The following is a 14,946-nucleotide window of genomic DNA, read 5'->3' as shown; positions in this document are numbered from 1 at the left end:
GCAGTTCAGGTTTCAAAGAATATTAGGAAGCTATAATCTTCAAAACAATCAGAATTGGCTAAGAAATAGAGTAGTGGATTTAGGGAATATTTCATAAACAATATACAGTAATAAATGGCCATAGTAATTCCATGTTTGATAAACTCAAAGATCCAAGGAGCAATAAGAACTCAACATTTGATGAAAATATCTGGGAAAACTGGAAGGAAGTGTGGCAGAAACTAGGTATAGCCTAATATCTCACCCCCTATGCCAAGATAAAATCAAAATGGATACATGTACTGCTGGTGCAATTGTGAATTATTCCAACACATTATGGAAAACTATTTGGAATTATGCCCAAAGAACTACAAACTGCACCTTTTGACCCCTCATTATCACATACTAAATATACATGCCAAAGAGATAAAAAAAAAAGGTAAAATGACCTACTTATACAAAAAATATTTATAGCAGCTCTTTTTTTGTAATGGCAAAGAATTGTAGTTTAAAGGATTTTCTATTGAGTGGGGAATGGCTAAACAAGTTGAAATATATGAATGCTACTGTATACAAAATGATAAGCAGGATCCTTTCAGAAGTACCTAGTAAGATTTAAATGAACTGATGCAAAGTTAAGAGAGCAGAACCAGAAGAATATTGTACACAGTAACAGTAATACTGATCAGCTGTGTGTAGACTTAGCTACTGTGACAATGATCCAAAACAATTCCAAAATATCCATGGTGAAAAATATTATCCTTATCCAAATAAAGGATCTATGGAGTTTGAAGACAGATTGAAACATACTTTTTTCTTTAAATCTTCCCTTATTTTTATTGCTTTATTATAGTCTTTTGCAAAATGTTTAGTATAGAAATATGTTTTCCAAGATATCTTATGTATAATTAACATAAAATTGTCTTCTCAAGGAAGATTAAAAGTGAGAGAGGGAAAGAATTGGAACTTAAAAAGAAATGATTTTTAATTTATATGTATATATATATATATATATATATATATATACAATTTAGAAATAGCTAACAAAAAATAAAATAATTTTGAAAATAATAAAAGACAATTATTTAAGAAATTATTTTTGTTTTTTTCTCCACCCCTATTATCTACCTCACCATTTCTTAGCTTCTGGAACAAATTCCAATCTAAGATATTCATGCAATTTATAACACAATTTGTCTCCAGAGATTGGTTATTGAAGTCTTCTAACATTAAAACACCCAGTGATATTGCAAATCATATAAGCAGGAGAAAGAGACATAACTAAGAGTTCTAGAATCTAGAAAAATTAGTTGTCCTGAAAGATAAAGCTGTTGAAGGAGATAGCCCCAATAGAGAAGACAGCACGACAGGGGGTTCAGTTGCTCTAGGAAAGGTATGACCCTATTTCCCAGAGGATCTAACTTATTTCCTAATTCAAGTGACCTAAGACTGGAATGGCACATAAGAGAAATAGGAGACTGAAAGTGGTAACCCAGGGATTGCTCCATCTGCATGGGCATATAAATGGTACTCTCCATCGAGAAGAAATCCATTCAGTTGTGGAGGAAGCACTCATCTCTATTAAATGATAATTTTGGTGCTACAATTCCATCTAATTATTTAGTTTCCAATGAGTTGGGCCTCTGACAGAACATAGCGAATTAATTATATAGTGGGTTATAAAGTGAGGAGCATTGGATTTAAGTCCAAGTTCTACTAATTACTTATATAACTTTGGTTGAATTAGTTACTCTTTCTAAAATTCTGTTTTCTCCTTTGGACATTAAGGTAGACATTGTGTCTTGCTCTGGGAGGCAGCAAGGTAAAGCAGAGGAGAAAATGTTGAACTTTGAATGAGAAAGGTCTGAGTTTGAATCCTGTCTCAGGTGCTTACTTAGTTATTGTTTTTGAACTCATATAAGCTCTCCACGTTTCAGTTTCAATAATATTGGGATAATAATAGTACCTATTTCACAAGGCTATGGTTAAGATTAAATGGCGCAGCATGGCAAATTGCTTCTTTACAAACTTTGAAGAACCATATACATGCTAGTTATTACAACTATTATTGTTGCTACTATGCATTTAGAAAAAGATGTAAAGAAAGTACTTTGCAAACTTTAAAGTTCTATAGGAAATGATCTGAAATCTGAAGTGATATTCAGGTATATGAATTGATATAAGGTATAAGCTTATTCAGACACAAGCATTCAACACTACTCCTCCAGACTGATAGATGACCATGTACTCATGAAAACTGAGCAAAATCAATCATCAATCAGCTTTTATTATGTTCCAGTTATTAAGCACTGGGAAACAATTGGCTTTCTATAAGTTACAATTCCATCAAGAGTACCTGCCTTCCAAAGATTTTTTTATCATCAATTATTTCCTTCTTTTGTCATCTTTGACAATTTACAAAATCAAAAGTAAATCCTCAGAGTTTTATTTGCCTTTGTCTTATAATTAGTCATTTGGATTAATCTTTCCCATAGCTGTTATTAATTCTCTATGCTAGAATATAGTTGTTTTCTTTAAAATCCTTTGCTCACTTAATCAGGAGGAATAGTTCTTTAGATATTAGATACTTAGAAATATTCATTGTAAATATTTTTTCTAATTCCATTTTAATCCTAGATGCATTGATTTTGTTAGTGCAAATTTCATGTATTTAGAATGATTTATTTTTTATCCTTTGGGAATGATTATTGACTTAATTAAGAAATTTAGCCATAAATCTAAAAGGGACCTCATTTGGTTCTCTTCATTTATATAAAAAAGTGAACTTTTTAATATTTCATTCAAATGTCCATTTTGAGCTTATTGTAACATAAAATGTAAAGTATTGATCTAAGTATAATTTGTCAAACTGATTTCCAACTTTCCCAAAAGTTTTTGTATTTGTTCTTCCTTTTACATCCTAGTTTGCTGTCCTTCTACTAAACAAATAAATCCCATCAAATTGGAAGAATTTACTTTATTACTTAATCTTTTCTTCATAATTTTAATCATTTCACTTTCTTGAATTTTTGTTTTTTAAGGTGTTTGCTATTGAATAATCTCCTTACTTATGTATTTTGTTCTTTGGAAAATATTTCCCAAATAACTCTCTTCCATTAAAGGTCTATATTTTTTTCATTGATGATTAGTCTTAGGTTTGTAGTATATGTTATTTTGGGTTGCAGCTTGCTCTCCTCACTTTATATAAAATACTATTGCATTCTTTTCTTTTTAAAATAGTTTTATTTTATTTTTCAAGTTTATAATTTTTTAAAATCTCTCTCCCACTATTCCTCCTTCTTCCATTGAGCATTTAAAAAAAAAAAAAGAAAAAAACAAACTCAATACATAGTTATATAGTCTGACAAAACAAATTTCCACATTAGCCAGGTCTGTAAATATATGACTTTATAAATGTAAGCTCATCTCTTCTCTTTCAGGAAGTAAGTGTTATCTTTTTATATATTCATTCATTCTGGATATGTTGCTATCATTTCTTCGGTCCAAGTTTTAAAGTCTTTCAAAGTTGTTTTTCTGTGGAAGTTTGTTGTCATTGTACAAATTTTTCTTCTCAATTCTGTTCAAATTGAGCTACAGAAGTTTACAAAGGCCATTCTATTTTCCTCTGAGATTTTTCAAATCATCATTTTCAAGTCATCAAGTATTGTAATAGTTAATAAAAATAAACAAATAATGTTATATGCATTTACTATGTGCCAGGTACTGTTTTAATCACTTTATATTTATCACATTTAATCAGTAATATTGCATTACATCAAAAAAAAATCACAAAGAGAATACTCTCTTAGTTTCCATTTTTGGCTATTAACAATAAAAAGCTGTTATAAATATTTTTGTACTTATAGATCCTTTTTCTCTTTCTTTCATTTCTTGGGGAAGATGCCTGATAATGGTAACTGGGTCAAAGGATATGATGAAAGTAATTTCTAATTAATTTCCAGAATGACTGGATCAAGTCATATTAGCAACAATATGCTAGTGTCCATTTTACTACAGTCCCACATCTATCATTTTCTTCTTTCTCACCTTTGCCCATCTGATAAATATGAGGTAGAACTTCAGACTTGCTTTAATTTACAATTCTCTAAATATTATTATAAGGGATTTTCCCCTATAGCTTGAATTTTTTCCTGTGAGAACTTCCTGATCATATGCTTAATCTATTTGTCAATTGAGAATTAGCTCTTAGTCACTTAAGCAGGTAAATAGTATAGTAGATAGAGCACTGGGGCTGGAGTTGTATAACTAGGAAAATATTTTTTATAGAGGAATTTTATTATATATTTTTCTTATAGGAAGCATGAAGGGAAAATCTTTTCATGGTGAAGAAAACTAGAATTTAAATTTGACTTATAATACTTGTTATAGACAGCCACTTTGCTGAATGGTTGAAAAATACTTCCTTCCTCTCCATCAAGAGTAGGAGTCGAATCTTACTAGACCATAACCCTTCTTCTCCCTCATGGCAAAAGGATGATGTTCTTATCTAAGAGATCTATTCATGCCAGTCTTTCTTTTACTGTCCTTTCCTTTCTCTTCTATATGCCAGTATGTCCCATTAACAGTCAATTTCCTTTTTTGTCCAAGTTTCATGGAGTATACTTTAGTGACAAAATTTCTTCTGTTTTTCCTTTATTCATCTTTAATGAAATGATTTCCATTCTTCCCAATTCTAATTTCTGGATTCTGTCATATGAATATATCTTCTTTAAAAGAATATACTTTGCCCCATACATATATAAATCTATTTCTTTTTATTTTTTTTCCAAAAAAAAAGTAAGGCAGCTAAATGGCATAGTGGATAGAGCACTGGGCCTGAAGTCAGGAATTCAAATCCCACTTCAGATACTTAATACTACCTGTGTGACCCTGGACAAATCATTTAACCCCAAAAACTTTGCAAAAAAATAAAGAAATTACTTATTACAGAAATGGTTCATTCCACGATGTCTGAGTAAAATCTAAAATTGTGGTCAAATTTTAAATCTTATTTTATCATATGTATATATATATTTCAGCTTGCTTGTTGTTGAACTTGATTACTGTGAATTTGTGTATAGTTATATTAGTGTAGGAGTTCTACTATTAGATTTTGTCTATAGTGAACTGCTTCTCTTGATTTCTATTATTCTCTCTTGATTATAACTACCTCTTTGGTACATATCTTCAGGCAGCCTTCTACTCCACCTTTTTCAGCCCATATTTTGTCTCTTAAATAGTTCTCTAGATGCTTGATGACATGAGGAAATATCATTTAAGAAGGAGGTATATTAAAAAAAAAACTTGGCACTATTATATAGAACTAGGTAAACTAGGTCTGGGCATCTGGGCTTGTCATTGCTCTCTCAAGACAAACTACTGTACTATTTAACCTCAACCCTCTGCAACACTTTGGCAATTGAGATAACCATAGTTGCTTGGGGTATTGAAAAATATCCCAGAGCTTCCTTCCTTTTTGTTCTGATTCTTCCTTTGGCTGAATGCAGCCCATACAGCTTGTCTCCATTTGCTGTGTCTTGGGGTTTAGTAAAGCTTGTCAGAGAAAGACAGCAACAAAGAAAATAATTAATGATCCATTGAAGCCTGCCAGTTTCTGAAGAGGTTGCTTACCTAGGAGCTTTCAAACATTTCATAATTATTTGACGGCACCAGCAGATTGATTTCTTTGCCAAATTTCCATAATTCTCAAAGTTAGCTATAGATATTTCAAATATTGTTCAAGACTCTACCTACCCTCTAGTTTTCCCTGCTCAGGAGACTCCTTAGCTCAGGGACAGTATTCACGTAGAATGCTGTAGAACTAATCTCAAATATGATGTGGTTGGCAGTCATCTATGATGTAGACAATCTGAAGAACCACATCCCAAAGACAGTCCATTAATTATGTCCTATTTCAGGTTAAATACGAAATTAAGCTACTATAGATGAGGAAATAAAAGACAAAAGCAAAAAAATTAAAGGAACTTCTCTCTTGCAAAAGTGGACTATTAAGGAATCAATGAATTCATATGCTTATAAAATTGAAATACAACTTCTCTGAATGAGTTTAGAGAATTAATAATTAGTGATAGCCTGGAGTTGAGAGGTTGGTATTAATTATGGCCTCTCAAAGCCTTTAAAATATTTGAATTGCTTGGTATATTGGTATTTTTCCTAAATCTTCTGGTATCATCCAATATCCAATTCTATCCTTTTTCTTATGAACCTGATTAAGACTGACATATTTGGTAGGATTAGTGCAAGGGAAAGAGTATGAATAATATCTTCTCTGATCAATTCAAAATTGCAAAGGAAAATTAAAAGTTCATCAAAGAGAAGAAAATTCACCATAAAAGATTTCCCTTCACACTTCCTATTAAAAATATATGATAAAATCCCTCTGTAAAAAAAATGTTTCCCCAGTCTATAACAAATAAAACCTAGATTATTGATGAATGCCACTTAAAAAAAAAACATGTCTAGCATTTTAAATGGACAAAGATTAATTTATCAGAAACACTAAATTGTGAGTCCCAGGAGTTTCTGAGTTAAACTTTCTAGTCAGGAGTCAGTAGAATGATTAAAATCACAGAATCACAGGACCAGAATCAACCTTGAAAGGTCATCTATTCCATCCCTCTGTCTTGAGATAAGACAGCATCTTAACTGACTAAAGAAAGATGAAAATATATTGCATTTTTAAGACCTTCAAAAAAACTATTTCTAAAAACTTCCCATTTTTCATTATAACTCCAGTAGCTTTAAGGCCAAAACTTGATGTATGGGAAAGGCTGATATCTACAAAGATTTAAGATAGGTATACAGTATGCTATAGGGTAAGAGCACCTGAGTAAGAATCAGGAGACTTGAATTCTTCTCCTATCTCTCAAGATAATGGAATTTAAACAAGAAATGAACAGAAAGCTCAAGGAATGCAATCCTGTCATTTCACAGGTAAATGAAAAGAAAATGTCTCAAAGAGGTTGAGACTTGCCCAAGTAACTAGGAAGTAGCAAAGCCCAAATTCAAAACTCAATCGTTTTTCTATTATTATATCAATCTCTTTCACTAACTAGTTGTATTGCACTGGAAAAGACATAACCTTTCTGGAGTTCAATTTTCTCATCTATAAAACGAGTAGATTTGGATCTTCCATTTAACTATAAAGTTCTCGGATTTTTACTGTAGTATGTAGGGCACTAGCTGCCACATTTCAGTCATGATGAAAGCTACAAGGCACTTCGGTATCCATAATTCAGGAACATCCATAAATATATGATTTTACCGATCAACCAAAAGACATATTAGTTCAAACCCAACAAATTGGAACAAAATAGCATAGTGAATAAAGCAATAAGAAGAGATCCCTCCCTCCCCGAGGCTTATGTTACACTTTTACAGGTTACTACATTTCAGAATTCTACAAAGCTAAGTCTCTCTGTGCCTAAGATTGATTGGAAGTCAGTGGTCTTAGATATAGTGTTACAAATTTCTCTAAGCCGCACCTCACCCAACAATGGATGCTTTGCTCCAAAACCCCACAGCAGACGTTATGTAGAAGGTAGGGTTAAAGTCCCTTTTCTCCAAAGATCAACTCTTATTTAGAATCCAAATGAAGACAAGCAAGAACCAAAGTTAGATAAAGAAGATAAGTTTTTTGCCTGCTACCATTTTGGCTTAAATCCCTGTTTTTCTCATAGATGTGGCAAGAAATAAAACCAAACACACACACACACACACACACACACACACACACGCACACACACACGCACACATCATAATATCTTTTAGTATGTATCAAATCAGTGCAAAATTCTTCTGTTGCTCTATATATTTGAGTCCATGAAATGATGCAGAAAAATTCAAAGGTTCAAATCACTGTTAAAGTCAGTGAATTTTGCTCTTTTCCATGAGAATAGCAGCCATTTATTTCACAAATATAAACTACTAGTCATGTGTGAGGTTTTATATCAATGTATTTAGAGTAACATAATCATTTATTAATATTAGAAGAAAAGATCCAAAAATCATGGGTTTGAGTTTGTTTCTTTGCTTTAAATAGATATCATTTAAATTTGAACCATATGTTATTTGTTGGAATGTCTAGCAATTGTTACAAATTGTTACAATAGTTCGAACTTAGCATGTAAATTACCTGCAGCCAAAGGACTAAGGAAGAGAGAGGTTCTTTTCTCTTTCATATTGTTATTTCTCATGGAGGTTGAAACTTCTAACTCAGTTGAAGCATATTTGAATATTTCAATATCCCAATGCTTCATGAAAACGTAAGCTCATTGATGTGTTTTCCTTATACTGAAGAACTGAAACTTGCAACTCATCCATGTCCTAATTAGGGTTTATCCATATTTTGAATCAGCAACATTTAGGCTGGAATCTTTTCTCTAGGTAAGATGATGCTTTTGATATGTATTAGGTTACAAGATAGAATTTAGTCTGGCCCTGTGTTATTTCTTGTCCTTTATATAATTAGCTTACCTTCTTTCATATATTCCATGGATAATGCCTGAACGTCACCATTGGTAATCATTGAAATTGTAGTACAAAATACTTATGGCTACCACCATCTCTGTATGTCTCTTCCCTTTGTTCTATCCATAACTGTCACTCTTTAGATATTACACTATTCCAGGATTTGGAATCCACAGCATTGTCAGGAATTCCCCCAATGTTTTTTAAGTTAGTTCATTTACCATGGAAAAAGATTTAGATCACTAAAAACATTATAATTTTCTAAATGCAGGTTAGGATAAGTAGCTCTCTCACACATTTTCAATGCTTAGACAAACTTATTTTCCATCTGCAGTATTTGTCCTAGATACATGTATTGATACATTAATTCAGTGTATTGGCTACTTAACTATGTCATAGTCTAGACAATAGGCATTTTGTCATTTTCCTGTATAGATTATTAGATTTAAGAACATTGATTCATCTATTTTGAGAAGTCATATATCCCATTGAGTATACCTATAATATTTTGGCGTTTAATCAATCATCTCAACACATACACAGATAACAGTATCTGGAGAACCCATAAACCTCAGCAAATCTTTTCAAGTTTGACCTTGTTCGGCACATTCTCCATTAATGTTGAAGATTTCTGAGTAGAAAACATCTGTACATATTTTATACATTATTGTATGTTACTACTTGGAGAATCATTTAACATGCATTGCAATTGCATATCAAAAAAACATTTTTGTGAGTTAAACATGCATGGAAGTGGGTGGAGGACTAATGATGACACATGCTGTTCAGTCATTTTTTAGCTGTGTGATTCCTCATGACCCCATTTGGGATTTTCTTTGTAAAAATACTGGAGTGCTTTGTGATTTCCTTCTTCTATTCAATTTATAATTTATAAATTTATATATTTTATAATTTACATACAATTTACAAATTGAGACAAACAGGGTTAAGGTACTTGCTCAGGGTCACACAATTAGCATGTGTCTGAAGCCAGATTTGTACTCACAAAGGAAGATGGGTCTTCTTGACCTCAGTTCTGTCATTCTATCCACTGTACCTCCTAGCCACAAGTAATGGAATAAATATGCAGAATAAGACACATTTTTGGACATGGTCAATGGTTGAAGGAGAGCTTTAAAGCCATCTTTTGCTTTATTGAGTTAAAAAAATTGCAATTAACAAATAATAAATACCTTATAAATGGGATAAGTGGGACCTTATAGTATATTTGAGGTATCTTTTAGCCAATTATGTAATTATAAAAATATGGTTTTCATCCCTCTTTCAGCTCCATTCTAGAATCTATTTCATGAGATTTTTTTTCTACCATGCAAAAGAACATCCTTATCCTGGAAGTTCACTCTACCCTGAACTACTTCTCACAAAGGAAGTGTTTACTTCCATCACAGATGCCTTACTTCACATTTAAGGAGGAAGTTCCAGTTTTGTAGGAAACCAAGATTATCTTCATCCTTCTATAGACTATACTGCTGATTTAATCTATAAAACTTGATCATGCCTATATTTCTAGAAGAATAGCTTCTTTTATTTGTATTTCCAATGCTCTGTACAACACATGGCACATAGTGGATGCCCATCAATTAAGAGAATGGCTGAATAAGTTATGACATATGAATGATATGGAATATTATTTTTCTATAAGAAATAATTAGCAGGATGACTTCAGAGAGGCCTGGAGAGACTTACCTGAACTGATGCTATGAGAAATGAGTAGAACCCAGAGATCATCATACACGGCAATAACAAGATTATATGATGATCAATTCTGATGGACGTGGCTCTCTTTAACAATGAGATGATTCTGACTAGTTCCAATGGTCTTATGATAAAGAGAGCCATCTACATCCAGAGAAAGGACTGTGGGATCTGAGTGTCAATCACAACATAGTATTTTGACTCTTTTTGTTGTTGTTTGCTTGAATTTTTGTTTTCTTTTTCATTTTTTTTTTCCTTTTTGATCTGATTTTTCTTGTATAGCAGGATAATTGTGGAAATATATATGGAAGAATTACACGTTTAACATATATTGGATTATTTGACATCTAGAGGAAGGGGCATCAGGAAAGGAGGGAAAAATTTGTAATACAATGTTTTGCAAAAGTGAACTATCTATGCATATATTTTGAAAATTAAAAAGCTTTAATAATAATAATAAAAAAAGAACAACGTATGGCACATAGTAAGCACTTATTTTTTTTTTTTGTCTGACTGGTATGCTGTTAAAAAAAAAAAAACCAGTGTATAAAAGTCTACCTCTTATCTTCTCATATTTTCATGAATAAAATTTGCAAATTTGGCCAAAGATAGGTATATGCACTCACAGAACAAGTTTCCATACATTTGATATAAGATCTGCCATTGTGTCAGTCTTCACAAGTTTAACTATGATATGAAATCTATAGTAGAGAAAACATAAATAAACATCAACATAAATTTTGGTTGGAAATGCTGTAAAAATAATTTTCAAGACAAAAAACAAGAGGAGGCATAATTTACCTTCTGTTATATGTCCCACTTTTTCTTTTTTTCTCCTCTTTTCATCTTATTATACTCCATTGTAAGTAACTGAATTTGTAATGTACTTTCCCTGCAGCTTTTTATTGGCCATTAAGATATAAAGTAAACCCCATATTTTTAGTCAGATTTTCTTCTCCACTTTTCCCTAAGCCATTGCAATTTCTAATCAAATCACTCAAAATATCAGACAGAAGACTTCAGGGAAAGTGAGAAGACATTTAGTCAAACATGGGATTATTCTAAGCCCAAAGCCCAAGAAAGAGAGAAAATGAATGAAGGATAGAAAGACGTATTTTGATAAGAAAATCATTACCTTGAACTGAAACAGTCATTCACAAGTTTGGCAACAAAGCATTAAAAGGAAAACAATATAAATAGTCTAAAAATCAGATTGAATTTCCCAACAAACTCAACACCCAGTTTCTCAAAATAGCATGGGAAAGAATAATAGGCCCTAAAAGGCACATTCTTAGGTGCCTTTTCAGGGCTTCTTGATCTGTTTTGTGTCTTTTGTGAACCTTATGGATCCCTCATCAAAATAATGCTTTTTAATGCATAGTATATATATATATATATATATATATATATATATATATATATTCACATACAGAAGAAAGCAATTATAATGAAATAGTTACCAAAATATTTTTTAAGAAATCTGTTTATGGACCCTGCTTTAAGAGCCCCTGCCTTTGATGATCTATCCAATCTATCTAATGCAGGTTCTTTCTACAACAATTACCAAATGAACCTAAAGAGTTTTTTACGGTTCTCTTAAAAGCTAAAGGGGGGGGGGGGGAATGGAGTTGTCAAGCTGTCCGCTTAATGGTTCTATTCCCATTATATGACCACCTTAGTTCATTTTTCAGTTTTAGATTTCTTTGACAATGGTTTCTGCCATACTTCTCTCATTTTAGGGTTATTGGTAATATGTGCCTTTTTAAAACTAAAAAAATCTAAATAGGTGAAATTACACAAAGTATTAAATCAAAGGCATATTGAGTCCAGAGAGAAGGTCAAGCGAAGGAACAAGTTGGATAGTAGCTATCTTCCAGTGGCTGAAAAATTGGATTTGTCTTGTTTGGCTCAAGAGAACAAGTCAATGGACAGAAGTACCAGAGACAGATTTAGGCTGATTTAAGAAAAAACCTAACAATTGAAAGGCTAGAGTGGATAGAACATAGAAAGACTTGAATTCAAATCTTGTTTCAAATATTAATTAGCTCCATGACCCTGAATAAATCACTAAAACACTGTGTTTCAATTTCCTCACTTGCCAAAGGAGAAATTTAGACTCTGATTTCTGGGGCCCTTTGCAGCTCTTAAACTACAATCTTATGATAAATTGAATATTTCCAAAAGGAGAATAGATCGTGCCCTTTCTCCTCCTACAACCTTCAAATTAAAACCTCTCAGGTGTATATGGTGTTACTACTCTTGCTCTGGGCACCAGGCTCCCATGTATCAATAAAATACTTGCTGGGACTACATACAGCAAACTTAGAGGTATACTGTTGATATGGAGATTAGAATCAAGTATTTTCTTCATAGCTGCCCATATTGTAGTTATTACAAAGAATCAGGGCACAGAATTAGAGATAAGGACATACTCATATTTACTCATAGGCTCTCTTCCATGTTATTTCTTGAATTCCTTCCATATTCTTATGCATTCTCTTCATCTTTTGCACACTTGCTTTCTACAAGGACTATAAATAACTCTCATTGTAAACACTAAGGTTTCCCTTCATCCAAAGCTGACACTTTTAACTAAATTAAGGACTACATTCTACCCCATTCCTCTCATGAAACACCAAAATAACAATGACAGAGGGAACACAAAGGAGGGATAGCTGTAGAAAGACCTGAGAAGATTTGTATGAACTCATGAAGATTGAAATAAGCAGAACCAGAAGAAAAAAATTATAATATATTCATTTTTAAAATGAATAATTTTAAAAGATATAAGAACTTTGATCAACAAAGTAATTAATCATGATTTCAAAGACTGATGATTTTCACTATTCATTTCATGACAGAGAACATGCAGAATAATAAACATATTTTGGCATATGGGCAAGGTAGAAGTATATTTTGTCTGATTTGCCTTTGTTTTTCTTTCTTTCTTTTTCTTCTTTTCTTTATTTTTTCCTTCTTCTCTTTCTTTTTCTTTCTTTTCTTCTTTAGTACAAATGACTAATATGGAAATGTTTTACATGATTGCACGAGTGTAACTTACATCTGACTGCTTACTCTCAGGGAAGGAGAAGGAGGAGGAGGGGGAAAAGGATGGAATTTGGAACTTAAAACTTTAAATCAAAATGTTTAAAAAGTTGGGGGCAAGAAAAGAAAAACAATAATACAATATAAGCTAAATGAGAATTGTAATTAACAGTGTCTCTGCAACTTCAAAGACACAACTGTCTACTCTTTTCTGGCATACTCAGACTCATCAATAAAGTGGCATCTATACTTTCACAGAGAAGGCATTTACTATACATTTTTTAAGTTGAATTGTGGTTGAGCAGAATGTGTGGAGTGGTTTCTCAGGGATGTTGCAGGGAACCTCAAAATCTATAATCCTATGAACCTAAGTCGTACATGAAGTAGACCTCTAAAATCCCTTCCAAAAATGATATTCTTAGAATTTAGAGCTATATGGTTTCTTAGAGAATAAATATCTATGAACTCTGTCCTTTTACAAATGAGAAAAGACTCATAATTTAAGTGATTTTTCCAAGATCATATAGCTAGTAAGTTTTAGTACAAGAATTTAAACTCCTGTCTTCTGTTTTCACATCCAGTCCTCTTCCTATTACACAATGCTTCCGCCAGTGCAAGAGTCTATATGGCTGACCTTTGCAATGTTATTTATGAGCTAAGGTACAGTAATTTCATGTTACTAGGGTTTGTGGTTTTTGTGAGGTCCTGAATTTTTATGCTGCAATAATTCAGGATAAGATTAGTCCAGAGTGATTTTTTAAAAATAATAATAGCTTTTTATTTTTCAAAATATATACAAAGATAATTTTCAACATTAACCCTTGCAGATACTAATACATAGTTGGTGGAATTGTGAATACATCCAACCATTCTGGAGAGCATTTTGGAACTATGTTCAAAAAGTTATCAAACTCTTTGATCCAGCAGTGTTACTACTGGGCTTATACCCCAAAGAGATCTTAAAGAAGGGAAAGGGACCTGTATGTGCAAGAATGTTTGTGGCAGGTCTCTTTGTAATGGCCAGAAACTGGAAACTGAGTGGATGTCCATCAGTTGGAGAATGGCTGAATAAATTGTGGTATATGAATATTATGGAATATTATTGTTTGGTAAGAAATGACCAACAGGATGATTTCAGAAAGGCCTGGAGAGACTTACATGAACTGATGCTGAGTGAAATGAGCAGGACCAGGAGATCATTATATACTTCAACAACAATACTATATGATGATCAGTTCTGATGGACGTGGCCATCTTCAACAATGAGATGAACCAAATCAGTTCTAATGGAGCAGTAATGAACTGAACCAGCCATGCCTAGCGGAAGAACTCTGGGAGATGACTAAGAACCATTACATTGAATTCCCAATCCCTATATTTTTGCCCACCTGCATTTTTTGATTTCCTTCACAGGCTAATTGTACAATATTTCAGAGTCTGATTCTTTTTATACAGCAAAATAATGGTTTGGACATGTATACTTATTTTGTATTTAATTTATACTTTAATATATTTAACATGTATGGGTCATCCTGCCATCTAGAGGAGGGGGTGGGGGGAAGGAGGGGAAAAATTGAAACAAAAGGTTTGCAATTGTCAATGCTGTAAAATTATCCATGCATATAACTTGTAAATAAAAAGCTATTAAAAAGTTAAAAAAAATTAACCCTTGCAAAACCTTGTGTTCCAAATGTCTCTCCCTCTCCACTTCCCTAG

Source organism: Antechinus flavipes, chromosome 1, assembly GCF_016432865.1.
Source record: "Antechinus flavipes isolate AdamAnt ecotype Samford, QLD, Australia chromosome 1, AdamAnt_v2, whole genome shotgun sequence".
Lineage (NCBI taxonomy): Eukaryota > Metazoa > Chordata > Mammalia > Dasyuromorphia > Dasyuridae > Antechinus > Antechinus flavipes.
The sequence above is the reverse complement of the archived record's forward strand: the minus strand, read 5'-3'. Positions refer to the sequence as shown.